Source organism: Miniopterus schreibersii (assembly GCF_964146895.1).
Source record: "Miniopterus schreibersii genome assembly, chromosome: 1".
In the NCBI taxonomy this organism is placed as follows: Eukaryota; Metazoa; Chordata; class Mammalia; order Chiroptera; family Miniopteridae; genus Miniopterus; species Miniopterus schreibersii.
The window spans coordinates 120,068,141-120,081,493 of NC_138101.1; the positions used below are offsets into that span (position 1 = coordinate 120,068,141).

The 13,353-nt window shown below is 42.8% G+C and overlaps 1 pseudogene across 1 annotated transcript; it reads right to left on the bottom strand.

Moving 5' to 3' along the window:
- Positions 1–3,896: 3,896 nt before the first annotated feature.
- LOC308562522 (annexin A2-like) lies at positions 3,897–5,094 on the bottom strand (annotated as a pseudogene). Its single transcript has 2 exons — positions 4,220–5,094; positions 3,897–4,009 (listed from the first exon to the last, which is right to left on the bottom strand). The product of its transcript is annotated as an annexin A2-like (transcript).
- Positions 5,095–13,353: the final 8,259 nt, after the last annotated feature.

Consider the following 13,353-nt stretch of genomic DNA (forward strand, 5'->3'; position numbering starts at 1 on the left):
CCTTTTTGGTAGACACCCCCTGCCTGCTGCTGGAACACACAGAAGTATCTTCATCCTGCATGTCTAGCTGGGCGGGTGTGTGTTTCACTGATTGTTGGCCCATTAAATCGGAATCTGACCTGCCTCATCCAGAAACCCTGTTCTTCTCAGTAGGCCTTTAGGTTAATAAGTGCTGTATGCCTCATCTTAACCTGCTTCACAGAGCCATCCTGCCTGCCACCTTCAGGTTAATAAAGTGGTTGTTCTCGGCCTTGACTCATTCCTTGAGCTCTTTGTGGGCCATGGTGAGCGCCCGAGTTTCCTCAGCTGCTGCTTCACAAAGAGGTACCAGGTCTGCACCAAACAAAATTTCTCTTTAAATGTTATTTAGTCACATGTTGTATTGGCTCGTAGAAAACAGTTTTAGTAAGTATGCTAAGAAAATAAATAATGGTAAACTCCCCACTCGCACACAGTGCAAATATATTACATGTACACATCAAGAAGAGGCTTGGGAAATAGGAGTATGGGGCTTAGTAACCACTAAGTAGTTGACAACATAGCTAAAAGCCCCATGTATGGGTTTGGGCAGTGAGTCTGGCATTAATTACCTGAAGAAAGAATACATTCAATTGTGTCTTTTTTTTTTTAAACAAGTAAACCAAAATAAAACAACAATTTTAAATATACAGACTGGAAAGCTAACAGGTGGAGCATTAAGGTGAGAACACTGCTGCAGGGACTCATTTGGCAGATGTTCAATGGACTGCTGGGTGCTCAACGTCCCTGCCTTCCCAGATCGGACAGTATGGTACACCATATTAAACACACAGGTAAGGAGAGAGGGACTGGGGTGAGCGGGTACTGTAAACAATAGTGGAGCACGATACAGATGTCTACTTTGATGAGAGGATTGTCCTAGGAGGTGATGGTTAAGCTGAGATCTGATGATGAGAAGAAACTAACCATGTGAAAGGGGCAAGTGTTCCACACAGGAGCAGGCATGCAAGACAGGCCTACGGTGGGAAGAGCCTGGGGTAGAGTTGCAGCAACTCAAAGGTCACTGTGGGTGAGAGGAGAGATGGGCAGGGCCTGGACCATGCCAGGGCTTTTGACCAAGACGTTGGGTTTTCATTCTCACGTGAGGTGGAAAGCCATTGAGAGGTTCAAGCAAAGGAGAGACTAGTCTAATTGGGGGTTTTGAAATGTAATTCTGGTGTCTGTGGAAAACAGATCAGTTAGAATGATGCCTAGGAGTGCTAATGGCCTCCACTACAGGGGTGCTATTGAGATGAAATGAGGTAGGAGATTAGAGATGCAGGCGAGAGGATGCAGTGACAGGATGTAGGGCTTGACGCAAAAGGAGGAGTCAGGACCGATGCCGAGGTTTCCTTTATTTGTTGGGGTGACTGGTTAGTTAAATTATATAGGTTTCAGGTGTACACTTCTGTAACACATCATCTGTATATTGTATTGTGTGTTCACCACCCCAAGTCAAGCTTCCTTCCGTCACCATTTATCCCCCTTTTACCCTCTTCTCCCTCCCCTATCCCCATTCCCTCTGCTAATCACCATATTGTTGTCTGTGGCTATGAGTTGTTTTTTTGTTGTTTTTGTTGTGCTTAATCCTTTCACCTTTTTCACCCTACTCTGACAGCTGCCAGTCTGTTCTCTATATCTGAGTCTGTTTCTATTTTGTTAGTTACGTTCCACACACGAGTGAAACCATGTGGTACTTGTCTTTCTCTGACTGGCTTATCTCACTTAGCATAGTCCTCCTCAAGGTTTCTGATTGGAGTGCCGGTGATTCTGTTTTTCTAATAATGAGAAAGACTAGAAGGGACCAGTAAGAGAGGAAAATCAAGATTTTGGTCTTGGACATGAGGAATTTGAGATTCCAGTGACTTCTCCCAATAAAGGTGTCAAGAGGTATTGGATGGAGCTCAAAAGGTAGTTTGGCTAGAAATGAAAACTGGGGGAGTTGGCATGCATTAACATTTAAAACCATTGGAATGGATGGGATTCCTTAGAAAGCCGCAAAGCTTTTCTGGGGGAAAATCCAACAGTTAGAACCTGTGTAGAATGGTAGGACTAGACTGAGGTGTGGCCAGTCAAGAAAGAAAACCAAAAGATGGCTTTATGTTCAACTATGTAGGAAACTGCTAAGTTGAATAAGATAAAAAATTGTTCTCACATATTTTAAGTAGTAATTTTTTAATTTGTTAAAAGACCTAATATGGATGTTTAATGCAAATTTACACTGGTGGTTCATAGTGATTTTTAATTTATAAAGTAGTACAAATCTCTCTCCACACAACAGAAGTTAATATTTAGCAATATAATTATTTTGAGATTCACTAATTGATCATTACTTAATTTTGTTAAAGCCTCGGTATGAACTAAAGATGACTTAAATTGTATTTTGTGCATCACTGTTTTCTTGACTATTTGAGACTCACATTTAATGTGTAGAGTTCTAGGTAGATTATCTCACCATGCATTTATGGACTTTCAATCAAGTAAAAACTTAAACTGAATTTCTCCTACTAATTACAAGTGGCCTGAACCCCTCTCGGGGAAAAAAAGAAAATCTCTATAATGTCAGCAATAATTTTGAAACAAGGTGAGCAGCTGGGGAGTCAACTGTCCATTCATAGCATATACACAATCAGTCATTGGGAACTTGAGTATAAATGCAGAATAACTTTCAAAATAAGCTACAGCGAATCTTAATAATTTGAGGAGAAATAGATTTCTTTGATGATCTGGTGAAAGCTATGGCCTCTCCTCAGAAAAATTTTAACACATGATTTCAGCGGGTTGTAGACCCCAGATTAAGGCTCAAGCCATGTGAGATCTGATTATAAACCAGAGCTGCTGCAGTTGTAAGAATGGTGCGATTTTATAGTGCACCTCAGAAAAGTAAAGCACACAGCTTTAGTTTTAACTTAAATACAATTTCTAACAATGGTGTTTATGTAATTAATTCATTTATAGTACATCCTGCTCATAGAATAATTTCTTAGCTCTCATAAAGAAAGTAAACTATTAGAATTCAACCAGAGCAGCAGGACCAGTATGAGATACATATGTACATACATAGATAGGTATGTGTAAAATCTTACTGTGTGTATATGTATATACACATATAACATATATGTAAGTATATACATATGCTTGTGTATAAATAAGGGATTGATATATGTAAGTAAGAGGGGATGGCTACTCAAATCCAAAGTCTAGGGCAGGCTAGAACTCCATGGGCATGGGCATCGAGCTCTTGTCCACGGGTGGAATTTTGTCTCTCTCAGGGAAACCTACACCCTGCTTTGGAGGCCCTCCAGTTGATTAAGTCAGGCCCACAAGAATAATCTCCCTTAAAGCTAATTGAGAGGGACTTTAATTACATCTGCCACAGTCCCTCCTCAGCAGGACCCTGATGAGTGGGGGTGAGTAACGGGACGGTGGCCTAGCCAGGTTAATGCACAGAGAGCTGTCACGGGTGAGGGGAAGGTCGCGTCGTACTTCCAGAAGCTGGTTCTGGGGGTGGAGAGCCATAGACCTATTTCAAGAGTATACTGTGTGATGTAAGTAATAATTATGATTTTTTAAAAAATTTCTAAACTAAAAATTCAGTTTATTCGTCTATTTACGACATAGTACACAAGAAGAAGAGTGTTTCACATCATAGATTTCACTTCCAGCTCCTTGGGATGTGCATTTCTTTGGCTAAAAGGAGAGACTAGAAGGGAAAGCAAGGCAATGTTTAGGCAACTGAGATAGGGACTGGCAGGGGGGCAATGCTAACATTGTGCTCACAGGGGTGGGTGCAGGGGGCTAGTCACAAGCTGATTTTCTAGAACTGTTAGCTGGAAGTATAGGAGCACTGCTCCTGGATGCTAGAGCCCTTGCGGGCCTCAGTCATCCCCACCACACAGGTACAGCAGTGCTTTCTGGAAGTCACTCCTGGTATCCTGCTGGAGGTGGTAGTATAGGGACTTGCCGTACTTCCTCTTGAATTCAGACAGAGCTGATTTTCTTTTTTTTTTTCTTTTTTAATATCTTTATTGATTTCAGAGAGAGGAAAGGAGAGGGAGAGAGAGAGACAGAAACATCAATGATGAGAGAGTCATTGATCGAGCCCGCAACCCGGGCATGTGCCCTGACCGGGAATCAAACCCTGATCGCCTGGATCCTAGGTCAGCGCTCAACCACTGAGCCACGCCCGGCCAGGCCTGACAGAGCTGATTTTCAACATCCACTTCAATGCGGGAGACCATGATTCTGATCAGGACCTTATCACGAGTGCCATTGCCCTTCATGGAGTCATATAGTTGGTCAGCAAAATACAGGGGCTTGTGGATACACTGGACCAGGTTCAGGAAAGTATTTTCCAGGTCTCCCTTGACTTCCTTCTTGATGCTCTCCAACATGTCGTAAGGGCTGTAGTTCTTGTACGTTTCACATACTTTCTGGAGGTGACACATATTCTGCTCAGTCATAATGCTGATCCACTTGGGAATATCAGCCCTTTTCACCCCAGCACGAGAGAGATCCCGGGCATCTTTTGGTCAGTTCATAATCAATGACAGAGCCATCTCTGCTCTTCTACCCTTCACCAGGGCAACCATCAGCTTGCAGAAGTCACCAGATGTGTTGGAAATAATGTCCTTCTCCAGATCAGTCTTGCACATTTCCTTGTAGACTCTTAATTTCTTGCAGCAACCTGCTCAACTCCTTGAGCAGATGATCTCGAGAGAGTCATCAGTCTCCAGCCCTTCATGGAGGCCTTCAGCTTCGAAGCATCATACTGAGCAGATGTTTTAAATAGGCCCCAAAACACCCTCTCCAGGTGGCTGGACAAGGCTGACAGCAGTGTTGCTGCAAGTTCCTTTTTGGTCCTCTGGTAGGCGAAGGCAACATCCTATCTCTGTTCATTGCTGTGGTTGGTCAAAATGTTGACGGTGGTGACCTCATCCACACCTTTGGTCTTGATGGTTGTTTTAATGTTCAAAGCACCCCAGTCAGCATCAAAGTTGGTGTAGGCTTTGACTGACCCATAGAGTGATCACCCTCCAAGCTGAGCTAGCACAGAATTTCGTGAACAGCAGACATTTTGAAAGAAGCTGGGCTGGGTGCCGAGAGCTGTGAGTGTCCCCAGATGCCAAGCTATTTCTGGTTTCCCTTAAAGAAGAACATTGATTTTGCCCTAGAATGGTTTGTCCTCGAAGGTGGGTGTTTTAGGGAAGACTCTACACTTATTTTTGTGATGCTGCTGTCACTCTAAAACCTTTTCTTGAATCTTTTTGGAAGTTTTTTTAGATCCATTTAGAAGCCACAGAAAAAAATTTAATATTTTATTGAATACCTTTTTTTTGACCAAATGTCACACACAGTTCCGTATCACACTTCTTTCTTATTCATCAGACTTGGTTCAAAATTTCCCCAAAACTTAGATGTCCACTTCAAGAAGCTTTAATTTTCTGTACTACTATGGAAATAATTTTTCTGAAGCACAATTCCAGTCATTCTAATGCTTAAAGCCTCTCAGAGGCTCTCCATTTCTTAGAAATTTTAAAATTTCTTTAATTTTAAAGTACAGACTTCTTAGATGTCATTCAAAGCCCTATGCAATATTGCCAGCCTGTCTTTATGAAGCCCAGTATGAACATACTGTTCTCCAGCCAACCTAGACTACCTGAGAGAGCCGAGGATGTCTTTATCACACCTATTTTGCTGTGGCTCACCACTCCCACCCCTTTAACCCCCACCCCAATCTTCTGCTTATTAAAACCCAGCCTTCAAGGCCTGGCTCATGTGGCTTGCTCCTCATGAAATTATATCCAAAGAATGCTTTCTGTGCCAGGATATTCACAGCATCTTGATATTATTGTTTCTTTTACAGCCAGACCCCTGTCCAGTATTGTGGGATATAGGTGATAATTCAATAATACAAATTGTAAACCTAGAGAGGGTGAGAATGGTATCCTTTTCTCGCCGTGCTTGGTCTGGGCTCTATCTTGGCCTCATGGAATGTAATGTAGCATCATGGAAGGTGTTCTGACTTACAAACAATTCAAAATGAGTCAAAAACACTTTCCACAACAGGAGGACCACCAGGACTAATGCATCACTCCCAAGGTTGGGAAGTTGAATAATGCAAGGTCAGTGTATGTTAATCTGTCTTTTTTATTCACATTGTGAGATCAATGCGCCCAGTTATTAACGAGCTCTTGTCTTTCCTTAACTGAACTGGGTCATCAAAAAACTATTGCTGAGATCCCATCTCGCAACACTCATGATCCAACATGTACTGGCCCTTAAGCCGTGAATAAATTCCAACTGTGTAATTACTTCCACTTACTTGTTCTAAAAAAAAAAAATCTGCAGAACTTCAGTATGTTCTATGGCTGCTTTCCACTCATCTTTTCAGACATTCCGCCTCCTTCCCGGTCCCCATTCCCCAGCACAACAAGCGCTTTTCAACAAGAGCCATGCACACACATCTGTGACCACTGCCTGGGGAGCCATGCCTTCTGCACATTGAAAAATCTTTCGGAAGGATAACCTTTTAGTAGGTAGCTCTGTTTGTGTTTTGCTTGTTTTGCATTTAAGTAGAAAATCAGGCTTTCAGGTTGTGGTTGCCTGTCAGCACAGCCCAAGGATTACTCAAGTGGATTCGAGAGCCAGACTGCCTTGGTGACAATTGGCTCTGCTGGCTGCTCACAGCACAATCCTGGACAAGATATTGAATCTCCTGTGCCCTTGGTTTCCTAATCTATGAAATAGAGATGGCAATAGCACCTGCCTCACAGGATTGTTGCCAGAAGTCAATGTGGGACAGTTCCTGGCATCATAGTAAGTGCTCAGAAAATAGAAGCTCTTAATATATTATCATTATGTGATTGCAGTGAGCTGTCTACCTCTATATTATAATAAACCAATAACATTTTATGCTTTCTGCCTTCCTCTCGGTTTGGGGAAGGGTTCTAATGGGAGAGACCTCTGTGTTTCCTTTCTCCAGCCTACCTGCATACCTGGCCTTTTCCCTACCACAGCATTGCCTGTAATGGGACCAACATCCCTCCAGCTTCCCAAGACTCACTTCCTACCTGAGATAGAGGATGTGCATTTCCCAAGCCGCTCCACTTGACCTGGGATGAGGAGAGGAGGGAGCAGTGTAGGGGTAAAAGTTTAGTTGTAATAGAGCAGATATATCAGGAGTGCTTCAAATACAATTCTATGAAAGCAGCAGATGGGGAACTGGAAAAGAATGTGTCCATTCAGGAGACACAAGAAATGACCAACCTCATAATAAAAATATTCTAGGAGAGGGAGTGCCAAATGCTTTATGTATACTACCTAATTTTTAGCTCTATAGCTATATGAATCAAGCAACAATTTCCTCCCATCTTATAGAAGACGAATCTAAGTCCAAAGCCTGCTCATTACCCTCTGTCATCCTACCTCAAAAAGTACAAGAATAATCTGAAGTTTGTGCAGACTGTATTTGACTCATCTGTGGCCCTTTTAACTTTTCCCCACAAGTAACGTATATATATTGTCCTCAAAAAATTCTAGTGAAGACCATTGACACAAGTGGTTCCTACTTTAATGAACTAGATTCCAAGCACAGGAACAACTTTTTGAAGCATACAAAATAAGATTTGGAATCTCCTTACTCCTTTTAGAACAGCCTAATTTCATTGTGCTCTTTCAAGAGTTAATGATTTTCTCCCCATTTATGTTGCCACTCACTTAAATCAGCCAGGTTGGCTCACTTTAGTTCCACAGTGGCATTCCAAGAGGCCAGCCATTAGTCCCTGGGGCGGAGGAGACAGCCCCGCCGGAGAGCATGCGGGCTCGCTCTGGATTCCTCTTAGATCTGCAGTGTAGCCACAATACTCATGGCTCCACGTGTGTGCCTCAGTTAAGCTTTCGGCATAGTGGGGTCCCTTCTACTAAAGCAATAGTGAAGCTGCACAACCAGGCATTACACCCTTGTGTTCTTGATCTAAGTAGATTTTAATTGACTAGATCACTCAACTTTCATTACATTGAGGAAACCTTGGGGGGGATGTGTGTGTGGGGGGGAGGACACACACCTGAAAAGCTGAAAGCTTATGTGTTGATACAGTTTTTCCCTGCCCTTCCCCACTCTAGAGTATGACCTTAATGCTCGTGTGCAGGGCTGCTTTAGGAGCGACGCGATCTAGACTTTCCACTTGTTTTGAGCCTTAGGTGGCAGCATTTCTCCTAGCTGATTTCTCCTTTCCCTGATTCTTTGCTTTAGTTTGGGTTTTTGAAAGTCCTGGGCTGGTCAGAGGCAATAGTCCCTGACCTGCAGGAGGTTTATAATTCCATAGTGAAATAGGGACACACACAACATATAGTATGACTAGGAAAAAATATGTGGATACATATGTGTTAATGGCCAAATAGCAGTAAATGAACATGTGCCTTGATATATAGTTGGTTTTAAAGGTGTGGAAAGTGAGGTATTATAAATCAAAAGTTGGTTTAATATAACTTACTGTGTTGATAAGAACAGGATTCCATAGTAAAAAAAAAAATCCTCCCATTATGTACCCATCCATCAAATGATCAGTCCTAAATATGATTTGTGGCCAGTTTTCTTTAATGCCACGCAATTCCATATATACTAGTGTGACATTTGAGAAGTGAGAGAAGGGAGCGTGTTGAAGGGATTGTACTTTCTGTATTGGGTTTCCCTGACTTGGACATCAATGATCATTGGTTGTGATTGGGAGAATCAGGGCACAAAAGGATACTTGGTGGGTGAGTAAACCCTAAAATACAGGGGTCTTTAAGGAAAACATGTATGCAAAGCTGTTGAAACACTTGGCTCCTACCTTCACACCCTGCCTTTATTTGCAGTTCACAGGGGTCTAACTGCTAAGACCTTCAGCCAGTGATTTCTTTGAGCAGGTGGAGGCTCGCCTTCCTCTTGATGGAATTTCTGCAGAAGGAGTGAGCCTGTCCTTAATCTCACTGAGTTCTTTCCAGTCTCATCATTGCACAACACTGGGCTAATAGGCATGGTTCATTTTTACCTCCCTCCCCAGACCACAGCCCCAAATAAGAAAGGGGAGAGGGAGCAATAGGGCAAGAAAGAGTGCAGATGTTATGTATGCATGTGTACATATGCACTTAGAAATGTGAATTTAAAAGTGATTTGCTTTGGTATGCCGAGCAACACCTGAACTTCAAATAAGGAAGTGAGCCAGTCACACAAAGGAAGGATCATTCAAAAGCTGCAACCCCACAGTTTGAGGGGTGACTGGGAACGACCTAATCTGTGTGGAAACTTCTCAGTGTGTCATCGTGTGGGGCAAATGGAAGCAGAGCCAGGTCAGAACCCTGGAGGGTTTTCCTCCAAACTGTCTTCGCAGACTCTCAACATTCACTAGATAAATGGTAGTTCTTCTCATCCCCCACCTTTCCCCCTTTTTTTTCTCATAAGAAGTCATCTTGTTCAGCCACAGTGTATATGCAGGGCCCATTGTTTAGGTCTGAGGAATGAGACAGGATTACACTCAGCATTATACATTTATTCTTGCGGAAAGAACTGACAGCTCATTGTTTAATGTCTACAAATTGCTCTTTAGATGAAAAGCATTGAATAAATGCCAAGTAACATTATAGCTTTTAGGGGCATTTGTTTCCAGTCTGGTAAAACGCATTTATCTCTAGGCCCAATAGAAGCTCAAACTTCCACAGCCAGAATTTATATGTTTCTCTCACATACAATAAAAGCAGAGCCTCCTGTATGCATACTGGTGATGCTGAGAGCATTGTAATTCTTAGTTACTTAAAAAAATAAGTGGTCACCCAAGGAAAGAAGACATTGGGTAGGGACAGGAAAGAAGGGATGGAGAGGCATATCTTCAAGGGCATGTGACCTTGATGGCAAGGGAATTTAGAACTGAAGAAATAAGTGGAGTAGGAAGAGCCACAACATTTCAAACAAATTAGAATATAGTCTGGTGCAGAAGGATCCCAGGTACCTCTTTCAGTAAAGGATTGGGTGTGAGAAATGAAAGTGGCTAGGGTATCAGATGGCTACTTCTCATCACCATGGCTGTCATGAAGTTGTCTTCTTTGAAACCAAAATGAGAATCCCTGGGTTGAGCCTTAGAAAAGGAGAAATGAAGATCTCAGGATGTGGCATGCTCACTTCCGGATTTTGAATGCAAAAATAAAGCTGTGGCAAAATTGAATAATGGGAAGAATTGTGCGGTCAACCTGTTAAACTTTAGTTGCAAGGTACAGAAACTAACTTGGATTAAGGGGATGTATTGGAAGGATATGAGGTACCTCAGAGAATTAACAGCAAAGCTGAGTAAACAGGCCATGTTGCTGAGTAAACAGGCAGAGACACAAGCAATTTAAGAGATTTAGTGGGAAGTGAGTGACACCAGGCCTCAGCCATCAGAGAGCTTCTGGTTGCTGGACTGCCGTTCCTCTGCTGAAGACAGGATCCTGGGAGCGAGAGTCTGACTGGCCCAGCTTAGGTCAAGGTACAATTACTGCTAGTTTGAACGTGAATCACAGTTCTCTGGAAATTCAAAGGAGGGGGTGGAAGGCACAGTGGTCTGGAAAGGCCTCAGGGAAGAAGACAAGTTTAATTTAATATCATGCATAAGCCTAAAGTTTAAACAGTGGTTCAAAACCCCAGCTAGAGTGGGGTATGGCACTTTGACTGACAGTCCAAACAAGACTGCATGCACTGGGCAGGTCTCCAAAGGAAAATTGAGGAACCAGCAAAGGGTGGAAAAAACAACAGATGTCATTACACATGAGTGGGCAATGGAGAAGAGAAAGAGGATGCTGGATGGCGATGTTCTGCGGAGATTCTTACCAATTATTATTTTATCCTCTCTGGATATCTAGGACATTACTCAGAGGGCTCTGCTATGCTCAAGCCTCAGTTCTTACCTCTTCAGCATTAATTTCTCTTCTGTCATGGATGTCTACTTAATTGGTCACCTCATTTAACTCTAGTTAACCAAAGTGTATGGAACAGTTAGTTATTACATACATCATGCTAAGTGTGAATAAATGTTATTCCTGACATAAAAAGTTAGTCTCATAGAGAAGGTCTTTATCTTGCCACATTCATGCTCTTTTCTCCATGCCAACAATTTATTTTACTCATTAGTGTTTTGTTAGTAGTATATTCCCAGACCATCAGCCTCAAAGCCTTAGAATCACATACAACTCAACCTTTTTCTTAATTTCCCATATTTATATCACTTATCAGCATATCCACATAGTAAGTCCTACCAATTCTTCCTCCCAAATCCTTACATCCATTTGCACATTTCTGCACTGGTGTCCCACTTGTCAAAGCCCTCATTATCTTGCACCTATTTTTCTGTAATAACCACTAGCTGAGCCTGATAACTTGGTTTCTTCCTTCCTCCTGTCTTTCCTGTCTGTTCCAGAAGCCTTACAATAACTTCACTTCGACCCATGTAGCTTACTTTCGACTACTTTTAAAACATAACACGGCTCCAGGCAGGTCAGTCATCTCATTGTCCTTTAGATATACCATGTTATTCTTGCTTTCGTGCCCCTCTGCATATATTTCTCCTCCTCACCTGGAATGTCCTTTCTTTCATCCATTTAATCGAGTGGTTCTTAGCACTGGTTACACATTCTCATCACCTGGAGATGGTTGTTCCTCCCTCCCTTCCTTCCTTCTTTCTTTCCCAACGGAAAGGACCCAGCTAGACCAATTAAGCTGAATTTTCTGGGGCCTCAGATTTTTAAAGGCTCTCCAGGTAATTCTAAAGTACCACAAGAATTTAGAATGACTATTCAAACATTAGGCCTCATGCAAGTGTCCATAAATCAGCCCTGCTCCTGAGGACCTCCTGGATCACTTTAGCCCCTCTGCCTTTGACCTCATCTTTCTTTGAACTTCTAGAAAACTACAGTCCACTTTGTCCAAACTAGCAGCTAATTCCCTACTTTACTGCATGATTTCTTAGTTGTCTCTGGTGTTTAGTTTATTTACAGGCTCCTTGAGAGTAAGAACAAAAGCTTAACTGATTAGTAAGCTCTTCCAGATAATGAAATACAAAATAAATAGAGATAAATTAAAGAATGTTTGAAATGATTGTGAGTGGACAGTGAAATGTTATGGGCTGAATTGTGTCTCCTCAAAATTTATATGTTGAGCCCTAACTCCTAGTTCCTCAGAATGGGACTGATTTTGAAATAAAGCCTTTAAGGAGGTCAGTAAGTTAAATGAGGCTGTTAGGGCTCTAATCCAATCTATATGATCTTGTGAAGAGGAAATTTGGACATGCAGAGGAAAAACCATGTGAGAAAACAGAAAGAAGAACATCTGCAAACCAAGGAACTATACCTCAGAAGAAACCAAAGCTGCTGACACCTTGATCTCAGATCTCCAGCCTCCACAACTATGAGAAAATTAATTTTTGTTGTTTAAGCCCCCCACTCTGTGGGACTTTGTTATGGCAGCCCATGCAGACTAATATATGAAGATGCGGACAAATTAAATTCATGAATTTGGACACATCAAAATTACAACTAAACTACAGAACAACCATCATTCAGAACCACCTGAAATCCAGCTGAGTAGAAATCCTACAGAACAACCATCATTCAAAACCACCTAAAATCCAGCTGAGTGGAAATCCTACAACTAGGGATATAAAGAAGGAGCCACATAGAGACTGGTAGGAGGGGTGGAGCTGTGGAAGGGCTGATCCCAGACCCACATGTGGCAGATAAAAATTGGGTGGGATATCTTGGCTGCTGAGGTCCCCCTGAGGAGCAAGAGTCCCTGCCCCACACCAGGCCCCCCAGCCCAGGGTTCCAGTGCTGGGAAGAAAAGTCCCCATAACTTCTGGCTGTAAAAATCAACAGGGATTGAAGCTAAGGGAGGCTGAGGCTGCTGGAGTCCCAGGCAGTTCCTCTTAAAGGCCTACACATGGACTTATTCTGACTCACTCCCTCTGAGCTCCTGTGCAGGAGCCGCAGCTTGAAAGGCACCAGAGACATATGGGGAGGAACCGAAGTATCTGGCATCAGGGCAAGAGCTGGAGGGGCAGCTTTCTCTCAGACTGAAGAGCTGGCAGAAGCCATTGTTTCTTTTCTGAGCCCTTCCCCCGCAGAGCCAGCAGATGGGTGCTATATCTGAGTCTCCATCAACCTGGCTCATACTGCTTGTTCCGCCCTGGTGATTCCCTGAGACCTTGCCCCACCCACTTTCCAGCCCACCCAAGAGGTTTCCAGTGGCTTTTCCATAGGAATGGCCTCTCTTGGCTCATGCTTCCTAAAAGCTCCCAAACAAGTAGTATCTGGCCTCAGCGTGCCCCA